This window comes from Biomphalaria glabrata, chromosome 8, assembly GCF_947242115.1.
Source record: "Biomphalaria glabrata chromosome 8, xgBioGlab47.1, whole genome shotgun sequence".
Lineage (NCBI taxonomy): Eukaryota > Metazoa > Mollusca > Gastropoda > Planorbidae > Biomphalaria > Biomphalaria glabrata.
The window spans coordinates 8,079,045-8,106,696 of record NC_074718.1 but is presented as its reverse complement, the minus strand read 5'-3'; the positions used below and the strand labels follow the sequence as shown (position 1 = coordinate 8,106,696).

The 27,652-nt window shown below is 38.2% G+C and overlaps 1 protein-coding gene and 2 long non-coding RNA genes across 4 annotated transcripts in view; 2 read left to right on the top strand and 1 right to left on the bottom strand.

Moving 5' to 3' along the window:
* LOC106080042 (uncharacterized) overlaps nt 1-6,257 on the bottom strand; it is a 49,584-nt gene extending 43,327 nt beyond the window's left edge. For both annotated transcript variants that reach the window (XM_056037983.1, XM_056037984.1), the window contains exon 1: nt 6,098-6,257. The gene's annotated coding sequence lies outside the window, so the exon portion shown is untranslated. The remainder of the gene's footprint in view (nt 1-6,097) is intronic.
* A 15,148-nt stretch (nt 6,258-21,405) lies between these two features.
* LOC129927789 (uncharacterized) lies at nt 21,406-23,691 on the top strand. Its single transcript, XR_008779464.1, has 2 exons — nt 21,406-21,801; nt 21,920-23,691. It is a non-coding gene; the product is annotated as an uncharacterized LOC129927789 (long non-coding RNA).
* A 49-nt stretch (nt 23,692-23,740) lies between these two features.
* Nucleotides 23,741-24,888, top strand: LOC129927790 (uncharacterized). Its single transcript, XR_008779465.1, has 2 exons — nt 23,741-24,453; nt 24,572-24,888. It is a non-coding gene; the product is annotated as an uncharacterized LOC129927790 (long non-coding RNA).
* Nucleotides 24,889-27,652: the final 2,764 nt, after the last annotated feature.

The following is a 27,652-nucleotide window of genomic DNA, read 5'->3' as shown; positions in this document are numbered from 1 at the left end:
GGCATTAGCTAGTATGAATCATCTCCTAGAAATGAGATGAATGTCAGGGCACTAGCGACTATGAATCATCTCCTAGAAATGAGATGAATGTCAGGGCACTATCTACTATGAATCATCTCCTAGAATTGAGATTAATATCAGGGCACTAGCTACAGTCGAAAAAATGTCACCCCTCTCCGTGCCACTGATGTGTCAAAGGAAAGGAAAGTGCCTAAACAGTTTGGGATCAGCGGCTTCGCAGACACTGCCAGTGTGTAGCACCGTGTGTTGCAAGGTACTTAAGGGTCAGCGGCTCCTAATTTATCCACAGGGTCGATTCCCGAAGCCTTTGCATATTTTGGGTATAGCTACAATGCAACAGAGGTTTGAGTTTTCATTCTCCTAGACTAACGAACCCCTTCTTTTCAAAACTTATTGATTTAGGCTCAATCAGTCGTCCTAGCAACTTCTCATTTCAGTTCCGCCGGACGGTGCCCGGACCCAATATCTGGGTCACACGTGAAGGTCTTGTGTTAGACTGTTTGTCAGAGGCTATTTGAGAAAAATGCTGTTACTACCAGAGTATAGATTAACAATTGAAATAGGAACGACATGAAATGATGTATACATATGTATGAAAAGATGTATATCGTAGGAGCCGTTTTAGAAATCATATATAATTTCTAAAACGGCTCCAACGATTTTTTTTTTAATTTTAAAGATTATGAATTTTATGTTATGGGATTAGGAATTAATAATTTGTTTCGTAAATAGGGGAAGTTTTAACTTAGAGACAATGACGTGACCATAGACATAAATAAATATAGACTGGCCGATAAAAGAGTTTTATGAAATGAAAATTTGCGACTTGCAATTTTGTGTACTTTATTATTCAGCATTTATGAGCAGTATAAAAGTTAAGTATTCATAACTATTTCAGCCATAACCTATATAAGTATTACAATATTTTCACATGTGTTTTTTTTTTAATCTCTAAGACTGAAGATCATGCAACTTTTCAGAATTCGGAAATCCGACAACAATAGATGTACATGTTTTCAAGTTACATGAAGTTACTTCCTTTTGCCAGTCTATATTTATTTATGTCTATGGACGTGACTAGTAAAAACAAGACTAGGTTTTAGTTAAAACGAAATATCAGCCGACGTAAACAGACTACTTCCAGGACACCTTAGAGATAGGAAGCCTTTGATAAACGTAGAAAGTTAGCTGACATTCGACAGCTCCCTTCATTGCTATTAAACTTCTTGTTCGACATTCAGTATCAGCGCCGACTAACTTATATTGATTGTTCGGCCTTTCGCCAGTGTTATTGGATTTAGTTGAGCGTTACCTCCGTTTGGTTTATCTGTATTAGACACAGTGAAAGCGCCAAACAATATAAAGGAAAAAAAAAAGTTCATTGATCACATTGTGAAAACTCGAAGGTCGACCTTTATATAGGTTTGAAAATGTTTCATTATCGTAATGTTAATTTTTGGTTACACATCTTTTTCTTCAAATGAAAAAACAAACAAACTACAACTTGACACGGCTGTCTTTTCGCTGACGTCAGAGGCTTACAGCACGAGACTAATAAAAGTTCTGCTTCCATGCTCCTAAATCTCCTGCACTAACTGCAGTATTAAATGTTTGAACTTAACTATTTGAGAAGTTACACAGCAAAGACTCTCTTCCATACCAATAATATGTCAATTGTTTTACACAAAAAACTGCCATGGAAAACGACTCGGCGTGATGAACTGATTTTCGAGACTGTAGGGGCACGTTTCTATTCACATTGCCTTTGTACAGTGACATTTACAGCTAATAGAAGATAAACGTATTTTTCGGACCGGAAGTCGTTTCTTCTTCACTGAATTTCATCATTATAAAAATGTTTCCAAATTGTATTCGGGTAAATATTACATTTCCATGAAAAATTATTTAACCACGATAGGCTCGGTCATAAGGTGCTAAAAATAGACTCTTTGCGTTGTGGTAATAGTTAAAGAGGACTGAAGCCCACATTTACTTTGGTGATGGCAAAATCATTATTACGAAAATTCGTTAGCTTGGTATTACGCTGTAAAATTAATTAAATTAAATTAAAGTAATTAATTCATTTTATATTGAAACAGTGCTTTTTTAAGGGGAGATAAACCTTGTGAGAGAATCAGGTCGTCACCTAAGAATTTTTAGCGGCCCCTGAAATGGGAAAAGACGCTATTAGCTGTGTGGCCTGTCTTGTCCTTCCGACCGTCCGTCCGTCCGTCCCGTTTAGATATCAGAAACTAGAAGAGAAAATGAAAATCGGACATTATGATATTTTAGATCATTCAAAGTTCAGATTCAACGGCTACTTTTTTCTTTTCTGTAGTACATAAATCTAAAGGAATTTTTTTTTTTTTTTTTTTTACGGACATGTTTTTTTTTTCTTGAGGCTTTGAATAAGAGATTGACCCTTTACAAAACAATTAGATCAATTAGATACTCATTATAAGACATCAGCTAGGCCAGGTTCACATCTAACTTCACATTCACATTCACCTTTCCCTTGATCAGCTGAACCTTTGGGGCACCACACAGGATCTGTCAACCTTCTTTCTCCATTCTTCTCTGCCATTCGCCTTTGATAGAAATTCATTATTTCTGAAAATATTGAAACCTGCCTTTTTACCTGCCTGGGTGGACCACTTCGGGGGCCGACTTTGAGTTTGTGTTTCCACACAAACTGTCTTTTTAACCTTGTTAAATATATAATAAAAATTTCTGTATGCGTCACCTTAGGAGGAATTTTAATTATATAATAGAAATTATTTTGTGCTTCCCCTAAGCAATAGTAACTGTATATTTACTACTTTCCGTGTCACCTAAGCATTTGTAAGTCTCGTTATAATACATATTTGATAGTTGCACATAACTGGATGCAATTGATAAACAGGAAATACATGTTTAGAGACGCTTAGTGTAGAAGACTCGACGACCATTTTCCCCTGTAAATAAACGTTATAAGATTTACACACACCTTTTCAAACACACACACACACACACCTGCTTTGGTCTGAGCAAAATATAAGCGAATTATCTTAAACACTATGCTGTCGGTCCGTTCGTCCAAACAGCTCGGTTCGTTATGTTTTCCCGGAGATCACAGACTGGTATAGAGCTAGCATGGTTATTATTATTATTGTAGCTTTTATATAGCGCTACTTTCATGCTTATAGCATGCTCAGAGCGCTTTGGTCCAATCTCATTTGTGGACCAGTGAGGGGAGGGGGTATCTAGGAGTCTGTTTTCCGTGCTGCCTTTAGACGCTAAGTTATTTAATCCTATCTCAAGCCTGCTGCAGGCGGAGAATAGCGGCGGTTCAAACGCAACTCTGCCCGAGTTGGGTGTCGAACCTCGAGCCCCCTTCTAGGTAGCCAAGACAACTTCAAGCGCACTTAGCCTCTCGACCACGCTTCCCACAAAGCATATTACAGGTATGCTACCACGGTAGTCATTCCAGCCATACATATATAGCCATCATTTTAGCTTTTAATTATCATATTGACGTGGTCAGTTTCTTGCAAGTTACCTAACAGTCGTTTCTAACACAGTGCCTTGTTTGGTTATTATACCCACTCTGCGACTCTAAAGTCATTTTTTATTCATTTTAAATAGATCTGCTTGTTATCATATTTGCTATTTTAGGCTTAGTTACTTCCTCATATGTCGACATCAGGCCGCTTTTAAGGTATGATACAATATTGGACTTTGCTAGGGAGATAAGGTGTTGCGGTTATATCACCCCCCAATGTTATCCTATCTGTGGTTATCCTATTCCCTATTCCTAACTGTGGTTATTCTATCTGTGGTTTTCCTATATGTGGTTATCCTATCTGTGGTTATTCTATCTGTGGTTATCCTATCTGTAGTTATCCTATCTGTGGTTATCCTATCTGTGGTTATCCTATCTGTTGTTATCCTATATGTGGTTATCCTATCTGTGGTTATCCTATCTGTGGTTATCCTATCTGTTGTTATCCTATCTGTGGTTATCCTATATGTGGTTATCTTATATGTGGTTATCCTATCTGTGGTTATCCTATCTGTGGTTATCCTATCTGTGGTTATCCTATATGTGGTTATCCTATCTGTGATTATCCTATCTGTTGCTCATTTTTGTTTCCGCGGTGGTTATGCTTTTGTTTGTACATATCTCTGACGTTATATCGGTGATTAAGATTATTTAATCCTATCTCAAGCCTGCTGCAGGCGGAGAATAGCGGCGGTTCAAACTTGGGATTACCTAGGCGAGACCGCATACCAAACGACCAGCTAGCCATCCTGGATCAGTGTTTCCTAAACTTTCTCGTTAACGGAACACCTCGCGCATTCTTGGTGTTTAACGGATCACCTTGCTTATTTTTAATTGATTATTTCACGTGGTTCAACAGTGGTTGTCCACTAGTTAATTATTCTAGTAGTTCGTCGAAAGCATATTCAAGCCTCGCTAAACACTAGTGTTCCGCGGAACACAGTTTGGGAAACACTGCAGTCTGGATAATTACCTGGTCATCGTCTTGGAGCATGCGCCGTTTGGCTTTGGTGCTAACGATCTCATTTTAATGATGGTCCCATTACAGCTATGTTACTTAGCTGTTTATAAGCTACCCCGATGGTCTTTACAGCTATGTTACTTAGCTGTTTATATGCTACCCCGATGGTCTTTACAGATATGTTACTTAGCTGTTTATATGCTACCCCGATGGTCTTTACAGCTATGTTACTTAGCTGTTTATATGCTACCCCGATGGTCTTTACAGCTATGTTACTTAGCTGTTTATATGCTACCCCGATGGTCTTTACAGATATGTTACTTAGCTGTTTATATGCTACCCCGATGGTCTTTACAGCTATGTTACTTAGCTGTTTATATGCTACCCCGATGGTCTTTACAGATATGTTACTTAGCTGTTTATATGCTACCCCGATGGTCTTTACAGATATGTTACTTAGCTGTTTATATGCTACCCCGATGGTCTTTACAGATATGTTACTTAGCTGTTTATATGCTACCCCGATGGTCTTTACAGATATGTTACTTAGCTGTTTATATGCTACCCCGATGGTCTTTACAGATATGTTACTTAGCTATTAGCTACCCAGAATTTTTTTTACAGCTATGGTACCTACGTGTCTTTATTATACCAAACATGGTCAGTACAGCTATGCTGCTATGGTTTATATATAGTCGTAGTCCATTGTCATAGTAGCTTGGGTACTTAGATCAAAATCTTATATACTTTCAACCATGGTCATTTTACCTATGGTGCTTGAGTGTTTATATGCAACTACTACGGTTTTTCAATGTATGGTACCACTTGTTGATAATTTATCATCGTCATTTAAACTGTGTGGTAAGTTAAGCTCTATAGGGATAAAAGGGGTTCGAGTCTTTTCAATAATTTTGTGGATGTTTTTACAAAGCTCGTGTCAACTCATCCGTCTTACTGTCTGGTACAAATTTTGAACACGTTGTTTCTCCCACTTCCCATTCTCGGCTCCAGGTATCGTTCTTACTCAAAATAATATGAATAAATCAAAAAGCTAACCAACCAATTAGCTGTTTTGTAGTAATTAAATTTGTTTGATATTTAAAAATGGAAATAAATCTTAAAGTATTAAGATATATGGCTGTAAATGTGAAGTTCTTTTCCCTAGATAGTCACCTTTTAAATTAAAAAAAAAGTATTTTTAGATTTTTCTTTTTCTCAAAACTCGCATTAGTATAAGATTTAGCCTTAAACCCCAATGTGATTTATTAGAGTTACATGGAACGCTATTAATGATATTTAATGCCCCTGTAGATCCTGACATCTAGATCTAGATTTAAATACTTTCATCACAGAGTCAGCCACGGCCACGTTTTCATGCGTAATTTCTCGAGTTTCCTCCGTCAAGCCATTTTGACCTAGATCTAGATTTTGATCTAGCCTAGATTTAGAATTTCATTGTTTTGAATTGAAGGGAAAGCCGGCTAAACCTCAAAGTTAAATGGCGAATGAACTTAGATTGTAAGATTCTAAAAATAAAACATAAAAAGGATTTTAGATGTAAAATCTTACGTTACCTGCGATAACTATTAGTCCAATCACAGAAATATGAAAGATAGAAATAAACGTCTGCACATTTTTAATTTTTTTTTATGACACACACACTTAGGTCTACTCTGTCCTTGTGTAAACGAGGACAGTGAATTTCTTAGAAGCCCCCCCCCCCCCCTCCCCAAGTTACGAAGGTTTTTTTTTAATAGGTCAAAGTATTTTTCACTAGCGTGACGCATGCGTGAATACTAGCAGTAGAGATACTGTTAAAACGTAAGGACACCCTCCTCTTTCCTCCTTCCAACGCGCACACACACACGCACGCGCGCGCACACACAAACACACACACAATCAAAGATAAGTTTTATACCGAAACATAAAAATAAGGAAACGTCTTGTACTGACCTGTGTAAGATGATCAAGTCTTTTTCTTGGAGTTACCAGAAGGCAGACTTTCGACATTTAAAGCTTTAGTCAAGCTAGGGGATTAAAAGACGTTTTTTTTAAAACAATACGTTATTACACCACGCCGGTTCAATCAGGTCTTTGAACGCAGAATCTCTAAAAAAAAATGTTTGTGATTTACAAGGTAAATATTGTTTGATATGTCTAGCTTTGAAACGTGTTTCGTCGGGAGCTGTTTGGGAAGATATGGTGGGGGAGGGAGTGATACTTTGTCAGAACTCAATACAGCTTAGAACCAACGGCGTCTTTGGGGTTATCCCACCCCAGGAAAGAGCTGCACTGGGGACTCCCCCCCCCCTCCCGTCACTGCGCCTGGGTTCCCGTAGGCCTATGGTAGATCGTGAGTAAGTAAAGTAAAGTTCCCCTTTCAGACCTTGTGCTCTATAGATGATGCATAGGTCATCTGTTTCTGTGGCCTACGGTTAACGAGGGTGTCATGTGGCCAGCACGACGACCAACCGCCTTTACTTTTCCCCAACTAATTTCAAGTACGCATTAGAGATGGGTGGACTCAGAGGCGCCCAATGATCCCAAAATTAAAAATCCCAGTCTTCACCGGGATTCGAGCCCGGGACCCTCGGGTCGGAAGCCAAGCGCTTTACCGCTCATTCACCGCGCCTTCAATATATCCTGAGGTAAATAAGAAATATTTAAAAAAAAAAACGGTTAAGAAAACCTTTGCCCCGTTACGGGAGGATTTTAATTAACAGTAGATTCGGAAGGTTCAACTGTTGAATTATAAAAGAAATGTTTAATTGGAAGTTAATGGCTTGACGACCTCCGCGTTGAGATTTCTCGGCTCAACATAATTTAAGTCGTGGGACTATGTACAGGATCAAGCTACTTTGTTTGCGGAAAGGGAGGTTATTCGGAATGTTCTAGAGTACTTTGAAGAAAGAATCGAAAAGAAATCTTCTCTCTGCAGATTCTTTGGAGTGCTTATAAGGCCTAGACAGCTCCATATGTACATGGCCCAAAACCTCCGGAGAAAACACTGGCGTGCGTTGAGCGCTTACAGTCAAGACATCATGTAAGAATGACATTTTTGTTTTCAGTACGTATCGGATTATGTCGTGATAGCTGGTTAAGAAAGGGCTGACTTTATCTCATGATGTCGAATGTCAAAATTCAAGGTTCCCTAAAGAGTTCGAGACCCCGGGCCCCCAAATGATGGCAAATTCCTATCTACGCCTCTGGCCCCACCTTACGAGCCTCAAAAATGTGTGATGGCTCGAGTAATTATTTTGAACATGACTGAATCAAGTGGCACAACAGCTTGGAATGTTGTAACAAACGCCCAAATAGGTCAGATGAGTAGTCTCAGCACGCCCAAATAGGTCAGATGAGTAGTATCAGCACGCCCAAATAGGTCAGATGAGTAGTGTCAGCACGCCCAAATATGTCAGATGAGTATTATCAGCACGCCCAAAAAGGTCAGATGAGTAGTATCAGCACGCCCAAATAGGTCAGATGAGTAGTGTCAGCACGCCCAAATAGGTCAGATGAGTAGTGTCAGCACGCCCAAATAGGTCAGATGAGTAGTATCAGCATGCCCAATAGGTCAGATGAGTAGTGTCAGCACTCCCAAATAGGTCAGATGAGTAGTATCAGCACGCCCAAATAGGTCAGATGAGTAGTGTCAGCACGCCCAAATAGGTCAGATGAGTAGTATTAGCACGCCCAAATGGTCAGATGAGTAGAATCAGCACGCCCAAATAGGTCAGATGAGTAGTGTCAGCACGCCCAAATAGGTCAGATGAGTAGTATCAGCTGGACAGGAAGGAAAAAAAATCACAATAACATGATTCAGGACAGGTCATAGCCCTGTCTTTGCCTACCTTGCTAAAATAAAAAAAATAAAAATTGACTCTCGCTGTTGACACTGCCTTCTGGACAAGGAAACAATAGTATGTTCTCTATGAATGCAGGATCCTACATTTTTATAGGTCAGCATTTAGGCCCTACTACACTACCTGGCAGCCACAAACGTTACGTTTAAAACAATAATTGTCGTAAAAGAAGAAAATAAAACTACTGTCACCAAGTGCAACACTCATGACTTCTAAGATCAGGACGTTTGACTTGACTTAGGTCAGTAAGGTCACCTGTACGTTGCTCAGCAAGGTCACCTGTACGTTGCTCAGCAAGGTCACCTATACGTTGCTCTGCAAGGTCACCTGTACGTTGCTCTGCAAGGTCACCTGTACGTTGCTCAGCAAGGTCACCTGACGGCATACCTCTATTAAAACAATATTTAATTTAACCTTAAACATAAAACAGATATATCCACGAGATAGCCTTGGGAGGGGTACTTGAACCCCACAATTTAATATTTTAACCATAGATCCTAGTAGTAGCTGGGATCATCAAGTAAATCTGCTAGATTTCAAACAACAGCCTGAAAAAAACAAAAGCAAACTACAGTCACCACAATCCAAGGTCATAACCATTGAAAATCAAAGAAATAAAATTACAAAGTTAGTTTGTGTGGAAACAAACTAATAATCGCCCCCCCCCCCCAACCAAATGGTTCACTCGGGCAGGTAAAAGTGCAGGTTTTAATATTTTCAGCATGGATTTCAGAAGCTAAGAACTTACAAACTTTCAGCCACCACAACCCTATCTTCGTCCATAATGTTTGGATTATTAGTCCGACTGACGACAAGATACCACAGGATACGGAGATATATTCATGTTACTTTTTGTGGCACATTGTTGATATTCATGCGTATAAAACGGGGATGAGATTCGATGTACACCTGGCTTAACTGAAGTTATTGAATGATTATTTAATTGATGGTTTTGTTAAGGGCCAATTTCAGATATAACACACACAACTGATAGCAGTTATTACCCTTGCCGGGGGCCGCTAAAAAAAAAAGCGGGGAAAAAATTACCCCCCCCACACACACACACACCTGTTATTGAGAGTGTGTGTTTCTATGGCTAGCGATTGGCTGCGAATGATGCAACATAGATGGCATTGTCGTCATTGGTCTTAGTTAGGACAGACGACTCATGAACGTCAGACGGAAAGGCTGTGCCGTTGTAGTTTGGTAGATTTTGTAAAAAAAAAAATACTATTTTTACTAAAGTCTACTACATTTATATAATTTTATCACAAGTTGATTTTGTCTATAATATGAATAAAGTTTGATTTCGTTTTGTTCACAGTGAGGTGATTGAAGTTATTTCAAGTTGTGTTAGTTAGGATTATATCGCACCTTCAGCGGTTTAGTTGAGTACCAGAAGTTTGGTGATACGAGTCAACCACCGTTAACAGCACCCCCTTTCATAACCGGAAACAAAGATCCTGTCTACAGTGGCGTAGCTATGGTTGGGGAGGAGAGTTTGAAAATTCATCCGGGCCCCCACTTTTTTTTTTACATTATATATTAAATATTACACCATTCTCTCATGCCGTGATGTTGAATGTCAAAATGCAGGGGCCCCTAAAGAGGTCAAGCCACCGCGCCCCCAACTGATGACAAACTCCTAGCTACGCCACTGTTTGTCTATGTCCATATGTTTAACTTATGATAGTAGAATATTTTAAAAATTACTGGAAAAGAAATGATAATTATAACAAGGTTGTCAGTCAACAGAAAGAATAACGTCGTAATGTACACTTTATTTGTACACTTTATTTGTACACTTTACTTGTACACTTTACTTGTACACTTTACTTGTACACTTTACTTGTACACTTTATTTGTACACTTTACTTGTACACTTTCCTTGTACACTTTATTTGTACACTTTACTTGTACACTTTCCTTGTACACTTTACTTGTACACTTTACTTGTACGCTTTACTTGTACACTTTACTTGTACACTTTATTTGTACACTTTACTTGTACACTTTCATTGTACACTTTACTTGTACACTTTACTTGTACACTTTATTTGTACACTTTCCTTGTACACTTTCCTTGTACACTTTATTTGTACACTTTCCTTGTACACTTTATTTGTACACTTTCCTTGTACACTTTATTTGTACTATTTACTTGTACACTTTACTTGTACACTCTATTTGTACACTTTACTTGTACACTTTATTTGTACACTTTACTTGTACACTTTACTTGTACACTCTATTTGTACACTTTCCTTGTACACTTTATTTGTACACTTTCCTTGTACACTTTATTTGTACACTTTCCTTGTACACTTTATTTGTACACTTTCCTTGTACACTTTACTTGTACACTTTCCTTGTACACTTTATTTGTACACTTTCCTTGTACACTTTATTTGTACACTTTACTTGTACACTTTATTTGTACACTTTCCTTGTACACTTTATTTGTACACTTTATTTGTACACTTTCCTTGTACACTTTATTTGTACACTTTCCTTGTACACTTTACTTGTACACTTTATTTGTACACTTTCCTTGTACACTTTATTTGTACACTTTATTTGTACACTTTCCTTGTACACTTTACTTGTACACTTTCCTTGTACACTTTATTTGTACACTTTACTTGTACACTTTATTTGTACACTTTACTTGTACACTTTAACTAAAACGGATGTAAATAAAACGGCTTAGTCCTGGATCCACAAATTAATGAAACCAATCATCAAATGTCCGCTCATTGAAAAGTGGTCAAGTGGCAGCACTGGAAAGAGCTGGGTGGTGGGGGAGGCAATCCAACTTGATTTGAGCCATTTGAGACTATTCTAAACATGACCATAAACCTCGCCATGGGAAAAGGAAGGAAATTGTTTTATTTAGAATTTTAATTTTTAAGGGATCTTTTCTGGTTTTGATGAAGGCCTACCAGAATCTAAAGATTTGAATATCATAGGCGTTGTATCAAAAAGAGGTGGGGTGTGGGTTGGAGTGGTTGTTTTATGGCTCTTTGCTTCCGAATCCAGGTGAAGACTGGAATTTTGAATTTCGGGATTGCAAATAGCCCCTAAGTCCACCCAGCTCTCACGACTCCAGAATGCCAGACAAAAAAAAAAAAAGAAGTGTTTTTTTAGTGAGTTAGGTTTTGTTCTGAATAAAATTTTATGCTATTCCTAAAGTCTAGTACATGTATTGTATTTCATCTCAAGTTGAATTTGTATATATATTCTAATAAAAGTTATATTTTAGTTATGTTCAAAAACAAGTTATTCAAATTATTTCAAGTTTTACAAGTTTAAATTTAATACGCCTGCTGCAGTTTAGTTGCCTAGCAACAGTTTGGTGCTACGGCCGTCAACAGCAAGAGGGTCATCACAACACATTTAAAAGAACTCTGTCTGTTTGTCTGGTACAATTGTTGTACTTGTTGTTTTTCACGCACCCAAATCTCGAATGCTGTTTAAAACTTTACACATTTATTTATCGTACCTTACAAAACATGAATCTGTTGAAATATTTAATTAGTTAATTGGTCAATTAGTTAATTTGAGGTGCAGTGGCTGAGTTGTAAAGCGCTTGGCTTCCGAACCGGAGGTACCGGTTTCAAATCCTGGTGGAGACTGGGATTTTTTATTTCGGGATCTTTGGGCGCCTCTGAGAATGGGTACCTGACATTAGTTGGGGGAAAGTTAAAGGCGGTTGGTCGTTGTGCTGGCCACATAACATCCTCGTTAACCGCGGGCCACAGAAACAGATGACCTTTACATCATCTACTCTACAGATCACAAGATTTTATTCCTTCAAGAAATGAGAAAAGAAAAAAAAAACTAGCTCCTGATTACTTCTCGTGTCTGTAAGAGACGAACTATTGGTCTCCACTGCTTACATGTTGTGACGTCGCTGGTCAAGTGTTCATGCCTTCATTGACGATTGGTCTCGTTGTTTTCGAGTGGTAAAGTCCTATTGAAACGAACGCAAGGCGTAGCGATTTCAAATTCCTCAGAAAATAAATTAGTTCCTGTTGTTTTGTGTGTGTTTGTGGAGGGGTGGGGGGGGGGGGGCTAGAAAGAGATGGTAGATGAAACAAAAGTGGTATTTAGAAAGAATCCCGGTTTAAAGTGAACGAACAGGTCTAGTACACTTTATAATACTCCAAAGATAAGCCTTTAGATCTAGACTTAGAAAACGATGTGCTAAAGGTTCCTGAACATTCATTTAAACTCTTGAACCAATTAATATTTACATTTGGAAATTCCCGAAACAGTCCTTTTCAAAACACGGGAGATGGAGAGAATGGGGTAGAGATGGAGAGAGCGAGAGGGGTGAAGGCAAAGAAAGAAACAGTGACTGAGAAGAAGAAAAAAAAGAGGATGCGGACAAGGGCCAGCACTTAATAATGCTCTTTACCCTATTTCCGCCCTGCCAAATAAGTGTCACTGATATTTTATATAGTGGCAAAATTAGCATCAGGAGCTTTCCATGTGTTCACGCTTACATCTTGTGTTTTTTATTTATTTCCGTTGTTAAGTCTGTTTCTTGTTAATTGAATAAGAGTGTGTGCGGGAGTTTGTATTCTGTCTTTAGCTTTTATGGTATTTTAAGAGTGATTCACTCGTGCAAAGAAAAAAATATATCTTCAATAGCACTCAGTAAACCTCTTACATTGGGACGTTAGTTAATTTTGTTGAGAGCCTGGATATTAAAGGAAGTAGATTTTAATGGTGAAATAAAAACAATATAGGGCTGGGGTTTGAAGAAATATACAATCCTTGCGTTCACTAATTTCTTTTGTAATTTTGCAGTCGTAATGTCCTGGGAAGGTATTATTATGGCTTTTTATATAAAGCTACTTTCAGAGCGCTTTGGTTCAATCTTAGTTGTGGACCAGTTGGGGGGGGGGGGGGGTATCTAGGAGAAGGTTTTTCCGTGTTGCCTTTAGGCGCTCAGTAAACACAACTCTGCCCGAGTTGGGTGTCGAACCTTGAGCCCCCTTCGTAGGTAGCCAAGCCAAGCTAAGTTCAAGCGTACTTAGCCTCTCGATCACGCTTCCCACCAGTATAGAGGCAGTGCTCCTTCTTCTCAATGCTATTAGTTCAGGGAATTGGTTTGCCTTAAACAGCCAGGAAAGCCAACGACTTTAAGTTTAAGTCTCTACTTAACATGCACGACTGGTTAAACATATGGATGCGAGTAGGGCATATCAGTCTTCTGTTTTGAAGAACGTCTGTACTTATGCATATGTATATGACTCCTTCTGTCTCGGAAGACAATGGATGAGCCCAGATGAGTCGCTGGTTTTGGTTTCGTTTTGTGACGGGGCAGAATCTGGTGCCACTGATCAAGCCAATTCTGAAGCGGCAGAGTTTGCCACAGTTCGTGCATGTATATGCATCTTTTGGGGGGCTAATTGATAGGGCAGCTTTCTTTTTCTTTCTCTTGACTATAATGCAGCTTCAGTTCTTTTCCTCTCTGCAAAGTTCGTACCAGCACGCACACTCGCACAGTCAGTCTCCATGCTGTCCGGTCTTGGGCTATTTCCTTCCACACACTTTCCTTGATACCTGTGGCTCACATGTCTCGCTCGTAACACTTCTCTGTAGGTCAGTCTTGGGCGGCCGTTGAGTCTGATTCCCTCCCTCCCTCTGTAATCTCTAAGAATTTGTACGACAACTGTGGCTGGTGTTGGTGTTGCGCATTTTCTATTAGGAGCATAACAAAGCCGTTGACTTTCTTTGAATACAAATGAATACACTATACTAGAGACGTTCCACTAAGTCCCAACAAGGGAAGCTTTGTGGTTGTCTATTAAAGAGTTCGCCTGCAACGTCACAGCCTGTGGGTAGTTTAGACCAATAGCTCGTTGGCACGTCGTACACAGCAACGAGCTATTGGTCTAAACTATGCAAAGGTTGCGACGTTGCAGGTCAGGGTTACAGCCTTCTATGACTGTCAAGGCTCTTTTCTTCTCTAATATACGTCTGTGTATTTCAATGCTGAATACCACATGTAACCAAGTCATTAACAATACTATGACGATAAAATATAAAGACAGAATGAAAAATCAGAATTCCGATTCACGGACATATAACTTTTTATATATGAGGCAGGCCTACATGCACAGGCACAGCTCAATATCCCATAGATTGAATAATAAATAGAAATAATTAGAGTCTATACTTCAACTCTATAACTAAAGTCCAACTATCCTGGACTAAGAACAAAAAACAATGTTTTACTATGAGTTACATATTATTCAAAAAAAGCACCTCACAAAGTATAACAATCCAAAACAAAAACAATCTTGAAGTAAACAACCTGAATTGACCCCCTTTTTCTCCAAAGTTAACAGGAGACACAGGCTGACCAGAACTCGGACCTAACAATAAAGATTTGTCTCGCTTGGATCCTCTTGACGGAATGGCTAGGAGGTCGATCTGTATGAGAGATTCCTTCGTATTCCTACAATATACTGCCACAAAATCTTGAAAAGGTCCGCCACCACGCGTGCGTCTCAAGTGAGGAACCGCTTAACACAGTGATGCCCAGGATGGCTGCCTGGTCGTGCGGTTTGCATGCTGGACTGTCGTTTGAATTTATCGATGGTCCCGGGTTCAAACCCTGCCCGCTCTCATCCCCCGTTGTCCTGCGGGAGGTTTGGACTAGGAAGTAAACTATCTTCAACTCTGAAGGAACATCCGAAACATGTAAAACATTTTACAAAACAAATTAGGCTTGCGGGCCATTTTAATCTTTGACACTCGTGTCGCGGGCCACATGAACGAATAAGTAGACCTACACAAACAAATTGAAATTGAACTGAAACTATTAGATTAGAAAGCCGTATATCCAGTACTTCATTATCTTTTTTTCTTTTTCACGCGTCGGAAAATGGCTTCAATTCTCTACTTAAAATATAAGCAACATTGTAGCTAGTTTTGCAACCGACTCATTTTCTTATGTCTTTTTGGTAAATATTCCCATCAATCTTCCAATCTCTTGGCGAACTTTCACAATCTTTTACTCGCGATTCAAACGAAGAATGTCGTCCTATTTGTTTTATTATGCCGTTTATATATTGTTGTTTCTTAAAACAATCACACTTTCTTTACAAAACAAATATTTTGGCTTATGTTTCACAAAAAAAGTAAAGAACCGTTAATTTTTCCTAGTAGATTCAACATTCTTGACCTATTTAATAAACGCACAAATGTTAAATGCTATGGCATCAGTGACTATATCAGAGAAAAATTGAGGACTCCAAGCCCCTAAAGTAGATAGATTTTTCAATTTTTTTTTCTGGAAACAAAAGGGGGAGGATTTTCTACACTTTGTGCCAACATTTCGGCGGGCCGGATGGCACCATGTCGCGGGCCGGATCTGGCCCGCGGGCCGTATTTTGGGCATCATTGGCTTAACAGATGGGACTTGGTTAGCGAGTCCTCCTTTCTTCGCATCTCTTTTTCTTTTTTTTTTTTTTGTTTCGCGCGTGTGCAAGAGGCCAGGAGAAGGAAACATCAGCTTAACCCGTCAGCTTTCTTTACAGGCAACAAGTGGTTGATGAAGAGGAGAGTGAAACAATGAGTCAGCGTTTTGGCTAGTCACGCTTTTGAATAGAGAGGCGCGGTGGTGGTGGCTGAGTGGTAAGGCGCTTGGCTTCCGAACCGGAGGTACCGGATTCGAATCCTGGTGGAAACTGTGATTTTTTTTTTCGGGCGCCTATGAGAATGGGTACCTGACATTAGTTGGGGGAAAGTTAAAGGCGGTTGGTCGTTGTGCTGGTCCCATTACACCCTCGTTAACCGTGGGCCACAGAAACAGATGACCTTTACATCATCTGCCCTATAGACCACAAGGTCTGAAAGGGGAACTTCACTTTTTACTTACTTTTACACATTTGAAAAGCTACCGATCCAAGACTGCTTCACTGCTAGCATTTAGTCGTCGTACTACCTTGTTAAAACTTGTAACATTGGTAATTCTGTTACTGAGCATTTTACTGACTTAAGGAACGTAAGACATTGACTCTATTCTTGGGTAAAATTAACGTAACATTTTAATTAACGCTTAAACAAGTGACATAAAAAAATAGTTGCTTTATTTTTTAAGACACTTCCTACTTTAAGAAGCTTATTACACTCTGTAAGAGTGATTACTTTGATGTTATTAACTAATAAATGATAGATTTAAAAAAAAAAAAGAAACATTTATACCCTGCCCCAATTCCTCTCCCCCCCCCCCCCAACCCATGAAAAGAAAAACTTGTTTAGCGCGTTTGTAAATCTAGTAAGAGAATATACAATTTTAGTTTGGGGATGCCGATCCAGACACGGCAACATTATAAGACAGTACTGGAACTAGATATATGGTACATAGTAGTGGTCTTAAGTGGTCTTCAGCGGAGGAGCTAGCGCTCCCGGGGGGGGGGGGGGGGATTTTGTGAAATTGGGGGAGGAGGGCGCTAGGTGCCGGGAGCAATGGTGGTCGGTAAGGGGGCGCTAGGCATAAAAGAAGGACGTAGAGATGGAACAAAAATGAGAGAGGCACTGAAACAAAACAAATAAATAAAAATGTTTCGCATTTCACGCTAGCAAACTAAATCTATACAAAGTTAGCTTTCTACTAATTTAAGAACAGAAACAACTATAGAAATTGAGTTCGGGAATCCCCTTTTTCTATTTCTAAATTCTTACTCTGTTGAGATAATCGGAGGTAGGCCTATCTATTGTCTTCAATTCTTGGGCGCGTAAAGGTTTAAGATTTGATAAACAAACAACTAGGTAATACTATTTTAAGATTATAGATTATTTTATTTACTTATGTTAATATATTATTATGTAAATGACAGTTTAAAAAAAAAAAAGCTGAATCTAACATTAAAATAGAAAAATTTAACCTTTTTTATAACAATAAAAACATTTACAATAACTCGCTAGAACGCAATTTTACTTTGTCTAATGTTCCACATTTCTAATTCCCAAGCTTTACATTGCTAGGCATTATCATAGAGTTACAGTAATGTAACTTAGAAATTGGTGAACAATCCAAAACGCTTACAATTCAAATAGAGGTTTAATAAAGGCAAAGCAGAAAAGGTTTTATTTTTTTCAAATGAAAAACGAAACAAAAAAAAAATAAACAAACAAAACAGTTATAAAATTGATCAAAACTTGAATTAAATATTTTAACTTATCTGTGACACAATAGGATTTTTTTTTTTTTTGGCTAGTGATGGAGTATAATTTCAAAATTATGTAGTTATCTAGCTTATTGAAACTGGTACCACCAGTGGTTGGAAAGGCTTCATAATTAATATAGAATAAAGAAAATCCAGATCTATCTAGCCTACTATTCACCTTGTTAGCTGTGATACACAGGCAACAACTTGTTAAAATTTATTCTACCATTTTTTTTCCTTTTTGAATCTAATAATAAACATTGTAAATGTAATATAAGTCCATGCAGAAAATAAGCTCATTTTTTAGAACTTTTTAAAAAGAAACATGTTAAACTCTTATTGTTAACTGAGGTTCAGTGGATTTCGAAAGTAAGCTGCATTGCTCGTTTTCTTAAGCTCTTTAATACAAATTAGAATTTGTTTTAACTCTTTCTCTCCTAATTGACAATGCCAACGTTGATTTGACCCCCAATAAACTAAATTGATTTATAAATTGTATTTTGTGTTGTGTAAAAAGAGCATGCATTCTCCAATAATTCAATACCAAATATAACATTTTCTGATAACAAACAATAAAAAAAAAAGGTTTCTGAAGTTTAATCAGAACAGGATGGTGAAATACAAATGAGCGAAACGAATAATACTATCGAAACGAGGAAAACAATTACGGAGAGAAAGAGTTAATAAGCAGGAAGTTTCATATGTGGGCGATGACTTAAAGCAGGCAAAAACTAAAAAAATGTTTTACATGACAGGCATCTAACGCCAATGAATGAAACCAACCTCCGACTGCAAGGAAAGAATTTGACTTTCATTGATTAAAGCGTTTTACAATCTCACGTAATGACTAAATGGACATCGCTGACTACGAAATTAACCTTAAAATGCTCTATGAAGAACGGATGATTCGCTTCTAGGATGTAATAACTAAAACAATTTAAATATAAATGACAATTTTTAAACATCAGTTACTGGGGTTGAAGTTGAGTTGCAGGGGGAAATTATTTCTTTGGTAAAAAAAAAATGTTAACATGAATTTAAGGAAAAAAATACGAAACGGGGGCGGAAGGCCAAAAAAGGTCTATAGATCATGGTAGATCCCTTTTAGTAAAATATTTTAACTTAAATCTTTCAGGATAGAAGGCTAAAAAAGTATAGTAGCAATTATACATAAAACACAGAACCATAATCTTTTAAATACAAAAACAAAATTTAATAAAATACTCAGAATTACACAAAGATAAAGGCACATTCCTTGTTTCATATTCTAGCACTAGGTCAAATTTGTTGAAACGGGTTACCTGAATTAGCCAGGAAAACCAATGACTTGGCAGATTTCAACTCATTGATTAACAAGTATAACTAGATTGATCTAGGAACACGCTTTGGACGTAATCATCTTCTTGTTTTAAGTAACGTCAATGTTGTGTAAGATAAGACTTAGAAGATGCATGCGTGTTCCAAATATAGATGGCCTGAATCAGCCAAAGAAAAACAAACAATCACTTAGCAGATTTTAAGTTTTCTACTTAACAAGCACGACTTGATTGACACATGGACATACGTAGGATATAGTGGTATTCTTTTTTGGAGAAAAGTCTGTACTCTATAAGATGTTGTATGACAACCACAAACCAGATTTAATTGAAGAAGACTATATTTTGAAAAATTGTAACGGTCAAGACAGAGTTTTCCCTGTGTGGCCAATTAGCTTGAAATTCTATTATTTTCCAAAGATATACATAAACGGCCAAATTTCTAGGGAAAAAAAACGTTAGAGCCGTTTTCAAGATCCGTGTTAAATCCAGGTTTTTATTTTTGGTTTCGGTTTTTAGCCCATGAAGAATTTGCAAGCTGCTAAGAGGAAATTGTGCAATTGTGTCTTCATACCTATCGAATCATAAGGTGTTCGCTCTTCTAGGCAGTGCAAGAGATTTATTGACTTATAATTATCATTTACTAGCCAGATATTACTCGCGGCCTGCCGGTCTTAATGACACAAGATGCGTAGAAGTTGATGTGAATCGGGTTTTTCCTAAGTAATGTGACGAGTAAGAACAGAGTAGGATTATGAACAAGAAGAATAACGGACAAGACGCCTTAGAGACGACGCTAGGCTAGCGACGACAGAGGACTGTGCCCTTTTGATTGTTTATTAAATTGTTGAAGTTATCAGCCTGCGTTATTAAGTATATTCTTGATTCATTCTGTTGTTGTGTCATATGGACTCGCATGCACCATTAACATATATATACTCATCAACAAAATAGACCATCAACACGCTGATATAGTCACTCATATAGTGTATTAGAAACAATACTGATAAATTACGTTCTACACCAACAGCTTGCAAAACTTCACTACAGATAGCCTGTTGAAATAAGGGCACTAACTGATAATTTACAAGAACTTAAGGGTTTAATTAGATTATCTCCCGCTAAAATAAATACGTAAACGATTTCTCCTCTTGTAGGTATCGCAGTAAGTTGTTAACTTCCTGTTTCAAAATCTTCTTCATCTTCTTCTTCCTCGTTCTCATTGTTATGTTGGAGCGTTCAGATGACTAGACCAATACATGAGATTTCCAAATCAGGGAGCTCCCCGTATAGTTTTCTTTCTATTGGGGTACTTCAAGCCCAGCGTCTTGTTCGGGCCTTTTGGTAAACGACCGTTTCAGAATATTATTGTTATTATTATTATTATTATGTTTCTGTTTGATTCATAACCGCCCATGTCTTGCTCGAATCATTATAATGATAACCTTGATCAATATACAGTATATATATTTTGTATACATATTCCTTCTGTTAGGATTGCAATCTCTTTATTAGTTCAAAACGTTGGACACTGGGCGGCTATTTAGAAATTGGCTCTAACTATTTTCTCTGAAATTCGACTGTTTATGTATCTTTGTATGTATGTATCTTTCTGTGGCCTACGTTTTACGAGGCTGTCATGTGGCCAGCACAACGACCAACCTCCTCTAGTTTTCCCCCAATTAACGTCAGGTGCTCATTAGCGCTGGGTGGGCGCCCAAAAGATCCCGAAATTAAAAATCCCAGTCTTCATCAGGATTCGAATCCGGGACCCTCGGTTCAGAAGTCAAGCGCTCTACCGCTCAACCACCGCGCTCCCTTTACATCATCTGCCCTATAGACCACAACGTCTGAAAGAGGAGTGGGGGGGGTGTAAATACCTAATTAGACTTGTATCATAATTTTAATAGCAATCAGCTTCATAAAAGGGGGAACTTTTTTTTAAATGCTTTTTTTGTTAGTATGTTTTATTCAGATTCGCTACTCTAGGATCAGAAATATGCCTTGGAGGGTCAAAACTGACAGACCAACAATAAAGAAACAAAGGGGCACGACTCTTAACACAAGACGTGACCGGGCATGTCCATTTCAGCCGGACCACTCTAGCCAGTCTGGCGTTCAGGGGAACAATTGCTTATCAAGAGATTTTAGGACTACATGCCCTTGGACTTTGTTTAGGATAGGATACGGCAGGACTGGTGGACGCTATGGTGTAGGGAGCGATAGGCTATCAGGTGTCTGCCTTTTGTGTGTCTTAATGAGTTATATCTAAGTAGTGTGTGCAGAAACAAGAGCTACGATGATTCTTTGTATATCTTCAACAAAATTAATTTGTTCTAAGTAAAAATATAATGAATAAATGTACAAGCGCGATTATCTATCTATCTATAAATCTATCTATCTATCTGTCTGTCTGTCTGTCTGTCTGTCTGTCTATCTAAAATATATGATATTCTAGGTTTATTTATTTATTTAGGCCTATATGCATCTTCAACGTTGCATGCTGGACATTGAATATTGTCACAGTGTTGTGCAAGGGTTATTAATTAGTTTAATAGATGTTATCAAAGCTCACCGATAGACTTGACAGAGACCAGACAAAGGTTAGGACAATGTCAGTTAGGTGTTTGTCTTGTAGAGAGACTGATATGTGGGTCGGGACAGACATTAGCAATGTTAGTTTAGGCGTAGGCTAGATACTCAGCCTATATAGAGTAGAGTTTGGGGCAATCGGGACACAACGCCATGTAGTTTTAGCAGGGGCGTGTGTCGTATGCTAGGCGTTTTCTGGTGAACGACACATACAGACATTGGGAGCAAGTCGCCGAGGTTGGCTCGCGATCTTGGCTCCAAGATGTGTGAGTTGTTTGCCAGAGACAACATGTAGGAACTTTAATTCTTAAGGACCAGGGTAAGAAGAAATGTTTTTATTAGTTATATATCTAGTATTAGATGTTAATTGATTATGAATAAATAGAATGGCGCTTTAGCTAGTTGTTAGCGATATTTTTGATTATTTGTCTATTTAGAGTGACAGTCTTGGCGACTGTCTGAGTCTTAGTGACAGTCTGACGGTCAGAGACGGTAGATCTATATATGGTGTATCCTTGCCTGCTACGCAAGGGGATATCACTCTAGTATTGAGCGGACTGTGACGTTGGGTTCCAGGATCCGTGCAGAGACTAGAGAGAGAGAGAGAGAGAGAGAGACAAGAGAAATGGAGAGTTCATCGTGACCTACAGCCAAGTATCAATATCTATGTGATTATTAAATTTTAATTCTAGAATCACATGAGTATTATATGTAATTATAGTTGTTAATTAAATATTTATTTTTCTTATGAAAATTTGTGTCCAGAGATCATGATTTATATCATTATTGAATATTGTGGTCTTTAATCCATAGTATTTTGTGATGCGTGTGTTGTATCAGTTAAATTACATCAGTAAGAATCATCCTAGACGTATAGACATCAAGAGCTGATATCAAGATCTTGACAATTGGGGCCTCGTCTAAAGTTTTATTTTAATTTTCTACGACACTTTAATGATGTCTGGGGGCTAATGAATAACTGGGACCTGTTATTTTTCTTTAAGTGAAAATACTTTAGTTATACTTGATATAGTATTGACATTTATTTTTTTATCCATCATAGTATTGAGAAAATTGTATTTTGCTTGTAAAGGTTTGGACGAATATTCACTACTTAGAATTAGCATTAAGTAGAGTTTCTGTTTACACTTGTAATACCATGATTGTATTTTTCAAGATTTTTTTTTTTCTACATTTTGTTTTCTGCCTAGCATTTGTTGTGGTACAGGTGAATTGGCTGTTTGGCAGTGGACGTCACACATGATCTATTTTTAGACTGTCACTCCTGATTCCTGCGCCCATTGTCCTGGGGCCTTCGTGTATCCACGGTTTGAGGGTAACGTAGTTATCTTCAGCGCGTGTTTTTTCAATGTTTAGGTAAGCTGTATGATGTAGTGAGATAGGTGTAAGTTTTCTTGTTTTTATTTTTGATAGGGAGCTTAGGGATTTCATAGAGGTGGGATAGAAAGAGGTGGACATTATTTTTAAAGCATAATTACTGCACTGGGCAGTGTTACATTTATACTGTGCTTATACTGTGTTTTTTGCAGGCAGACAGGGGCGAGTTATTGTTTGGAGAAGGTAGAAGGGGGTTGGACCTGTATGTTCGCGTTGGGCAAACGTATAGTGTCGTTGTCCTCAGTTATTTTTTTTTCTTGCTTTTTAGCTTGTTAAGTTTTGTAGATGGTTAGCCAGGTGAGCAGTACTGTTGGCCAGTTGTTTTTTTTGTTGCCATTTTGGTGTTTTGATAGGCGGGATAGGGGGTTTGAGAGACAGACAATGGCGTTGGGTCATGTAGTGTCCACCCCACCCATGTATTTTAGTAATGCCTATCAAACCTTGTAGTTGTTAATGGAAGTTTTGGAATTTCGTTTCCAGTGCCATGCCAGAGGGCAGGGACATTTGTTTTTCTTCTCCCTCTTAGTTGAGGTCGAGCGTTGATTTTTTTTACCTGGTGTGTCCTTGTTGTACGGATTCATGGTAGTTAAGTCACAGGGTGACGTAATGATTTTTTGTTGTTGCGGCAAGAGTTGTTTTTTTTACAGTGGGTCTCGAGTTTTGTTGGGCCTGGTTTCAGTTTTTTGTATGCCGTCTATTTTTTTTGCTTGAACGTGTTGATGATAGTTGGCTATAGCTCTATATAGAATATCCGACATTAGGTATGTCGTGGATTTTTTTATTTCAGTGAGATGTTGCTGTGTTGACAGATCATCAGTTTATCAAGGTCATTTGATTAGTTTGTTCAACGTTTGATATTATTTGATGTTTAAAGTTGAAGTTTGTGACAGTTGCAGTGCAGATATATGAGATGACGATGTTCACATGTTTGTTTTGATTTTTTTTTCTTCTTAATTACAACCACTTTGTTTATGATTTTATAATCTTATTCCAGTGTGCTACAGTTGCCTAAAGACTTTGGTTAGCAATGCTGCATGTGTTCTATAACATTATTTTTATGTCTCAATATAGTTCCAGAATTTGTTCTCCAAATGTGAGATGGTAGAGGCAGTTTAGTGAGTCGTATTAGTGTGACTTTGGTTGCAAATATTGCAACAAAAGTCAAAGGAGAAGGGGAAGATGTCACAGTGTTGTGCAAGGGTTATTAATTAGTTTAATAGATGTTATCAAAGCTCACCGATAGACTTGACAGAGACCAGACAAAGGTTAGGACAATGTCAGTTAGGTGTTTGTCTTGTAGAGAGACTGATATGTGGGTCGGGACAGACATTAGCAATGTTAGTTTAGGCGTAGGCTAGATACTCAGCCTATATAGAGTAGAGTTTGGGGCAATCGGGACACAACGCCATGTAGTTTTAGCAGGGGCGTGTGTCGTATGCTAGGCGTTTTCTGGTGAACGACACATACAGACATTGGGAGCAAGTCGCCGAGGTTGGCTCGCGATCTTGGCTCCAAGATGTGTGAGTTGTTTGCCAGAGACAACATGTAGGAACTTTAATTCTTAAGGACCAGGGTAAGAAGAAATGTTTTTATTAGTTATATATCTAGTATTAGATGTTAATTGATTATGAATAAATAGAATGGCGCTTTAGCTAGTTGTTAGCGATATTTTTGATTATTTGTCTATTTAGAGTGACAGTCTTGGCGACTGTCTGAGTCTTAGTGACAGTCTGACGGTCAGAGACGGTAGATCTATATATGGTGTATCCTTGCCTGCTACGCAAGGGGATATCACTCTAGTATTGAGCGGACTGTGACGTTGGGTTCCAGGATCCGTGCAGAGACTAGAGAGAGAGAGAGAGAGAGAGAGACAAGAGAAATGGAGAGTTCATCGTGACCTACAGCCAAGTATCAATATCTATGTGATTATTAAATTTTAATTCTAGAATCACATGAGTATTATATGTAATTATAGTTGTTAATTAAATATTTATTTTTCTTATGAAAATTTGTGTCCAGAGATCATGATTTATATCATTATTGAATATTGTGGTCTTTAATCCATAGTATTTTGTGATGCGTGTGTTGTATCAGTTAAATTACATCAGTAAGAATCATCCTAGACGTATAGACATCAAGAGCTGATATCAAGATCTTGACAAATATCTCGCCTGCGTTGTATCATAGATTATAGATTTACCACACCTAACGTACCATATGGTAAAGTGTGGTCTAGGGATTGTTTAATATGCAGTCCCATATCGCAGGTTTCAACGAATTGTAAAGTGCAGAAGCGGCACTTAGGGGTGGAGAGAACGAATGAGACGACCGCCCCACCTTAACTCTCAAAGGGGAGCACCATGCTTTAGCTTCAAAAGTAGCCAATACAATTTTTTAAAATAATTTAGAAATAGCTTCCAGTTTGACATTTGTACGCCTTTTTTCCCACTGTTTGGTCAGTTGGGTAGTTATTAGTTTCTCTAATATTTCGAAATATCCGACTAGCCACTGTTCATTTTCCAGTCAGGATCTACCTATTATTTTATTTTAACCTTTTTGAACTCATGCAGAGTTTTCAAGCTAATAGGAGGATTTGTAACACTTATTTATAATATAAATGTTTATAATATAAATTATGTTATTGTGAAAAGTACATGTCGTGTTATCAGAACTGGGGACCCTCATGAAAGATATGCTCCAGGGTCTCCTCTGACTGCCCCCCCATGAAAGATAAGCTCCAGTGTCTCCTCTGACTGCCCTTCATTAAGATAAGCTCCAGTATCTCCTTTGACTGCCCGAGTTGGCGACAAGGGGAATCATAAATCCTCGTGATTATTTTATATAATTACCATCATTAGAAGGAGTGAATAAGAGAGAGAGAGGGAGAGAGAGAGAGAGAGAGAGACTGAGAGAGAGAGACAGAGAGAGAGAGACTGAGAGAGAAAGTATCTGGATGAAAATCTCAAGCATAGTAGTATCGGCAAAAGGTAGCCTTTAAAATGTAGCCAAATAAAAGTATCATACACACGTCTTATCGTATACCTGTACATTTACAGACCGTTACTTCAAAGGGAAGATAATTAGGTCATAAGTCATTTCATGTGTCAGTCTAGTATGCATGTCAATCAATGTCTTAAACTCTGCTGAGTCGTTGGTTTTCCTGGACTATTCATGCAGCCCATTCCATGATCTAATGGTAAATGGAAAGAAGAAGCATTTGTACGAATTTGTCCCAGCATATAGAATAAGGAATGTGTTACTATATTTGTGTCTTTCTGAGCATTTCATTACGTTTTATAGTTTAGCTACTTTACTTTTTAGTCTTCTGTCCTGGAGTTACTCTGTTGTACTAATGATGTTATTGTAATCAAATGTGACTATTTGTTTGATATAAATCTTACGGTTCTATTTTGCATGCTTTCTAGGTTTTTTATGTTTTCATGAGTTGAGGAGCCCCAAACAGAGGAAGCATATTCTACTATTGGCCTATTTTAGTTTTATCTTCCTGTTTGATTTTGTGAAAAATTCTTTTAAGAAATCCTAATACTTTAATTTTTTACAAAATAATTTCGTTAATATGGGGATTTCAATGATAAGTTATCATTTATGATAACACAAAGGTATTTCCATTTTTCTTAGTCTGTACACTTAAAGTCGTTTTGTTTTCTGAGTTTATACAATACTGGTAACATCCGCCGAAAGGTTGATGTCAACTGACCTGACATATATATTAGGGGCCATAAATATACCTCTGAAGCTTTTAGTTGCCAACGTGAGGCTAGCTGTTGGTCATTTTTAAGTACATGTACACGCTTGGCTTACGAACCGAGGGACCCGGGTTCCAATCTTGGGCGACTCTAATTTCAAATTCTATGTATTTTTCAGAATGCTATATGAAGTCCTGTGAGCTATGCAGTAGCCTACATGAATGTTATTACAGAGGGGTGTCATAATTACCGCCGAAACTGTGTGATCCGTAATGTGTCACAAAAAAAAATTCATTAATAAAATAAAATCGTAGGCCAAATTTAATTTTAAAATGTTTTAATAATTTTGAAATAGAATAACGGTCAAAACAGAGTTATCTCTGTAGGGCAGCGGTTCTCAACCTTTTAAGCTCGGCGACCCCTGTTTACAATATACCATTCTGCCGCGACCCCCCCCCCCCTCATAGACACACACAGCAATAGAAGAATAGACAATAACAATCCTTATTTTTGATGGTCTTAGGCGACCCCTGGCAAATCGTCAATCGACCCCCAAGGGGGTCGCGATCCACAGGTTGAAAACCCCTGCTGTAGGGCCTATTAGCTGGCGATTTTTCTTAGACGAAATGTTCCCCACTTTCAGACCTTGCGATCTATGGGGCAGATGATGTAAATGTTTCTGTGGCCCACGGGTAACGAGGGTGTCACGTGGCCAGCACAACGGACAACCACATTTACTCTTCCACAACTAATGTCAGGTTTCCATTGGAGCTGGATGGACTCAGAGGCGCCCTAAGGATCAGACATTAACAAAAATCCCAGTCTTCACCAAAATTTGATCCAGGGACTCCTCGGTTCGGAACGAAGGCGCTTTACCACTCAGCCATCATGCCTATTTCTTATGCATAAGGCAGTGCTAGCCTTAAGCCTAGACAAAATAGACAACCACCTAGGGCCTCCGATTGATGTATGTATATTTTCGGAGTTCCATCGCACAGGACTCTAAATAATCTTTTAGGGAAGATATATAAAAACTTGTTTTTGTTTGAGTCACTAGGTTCTGAA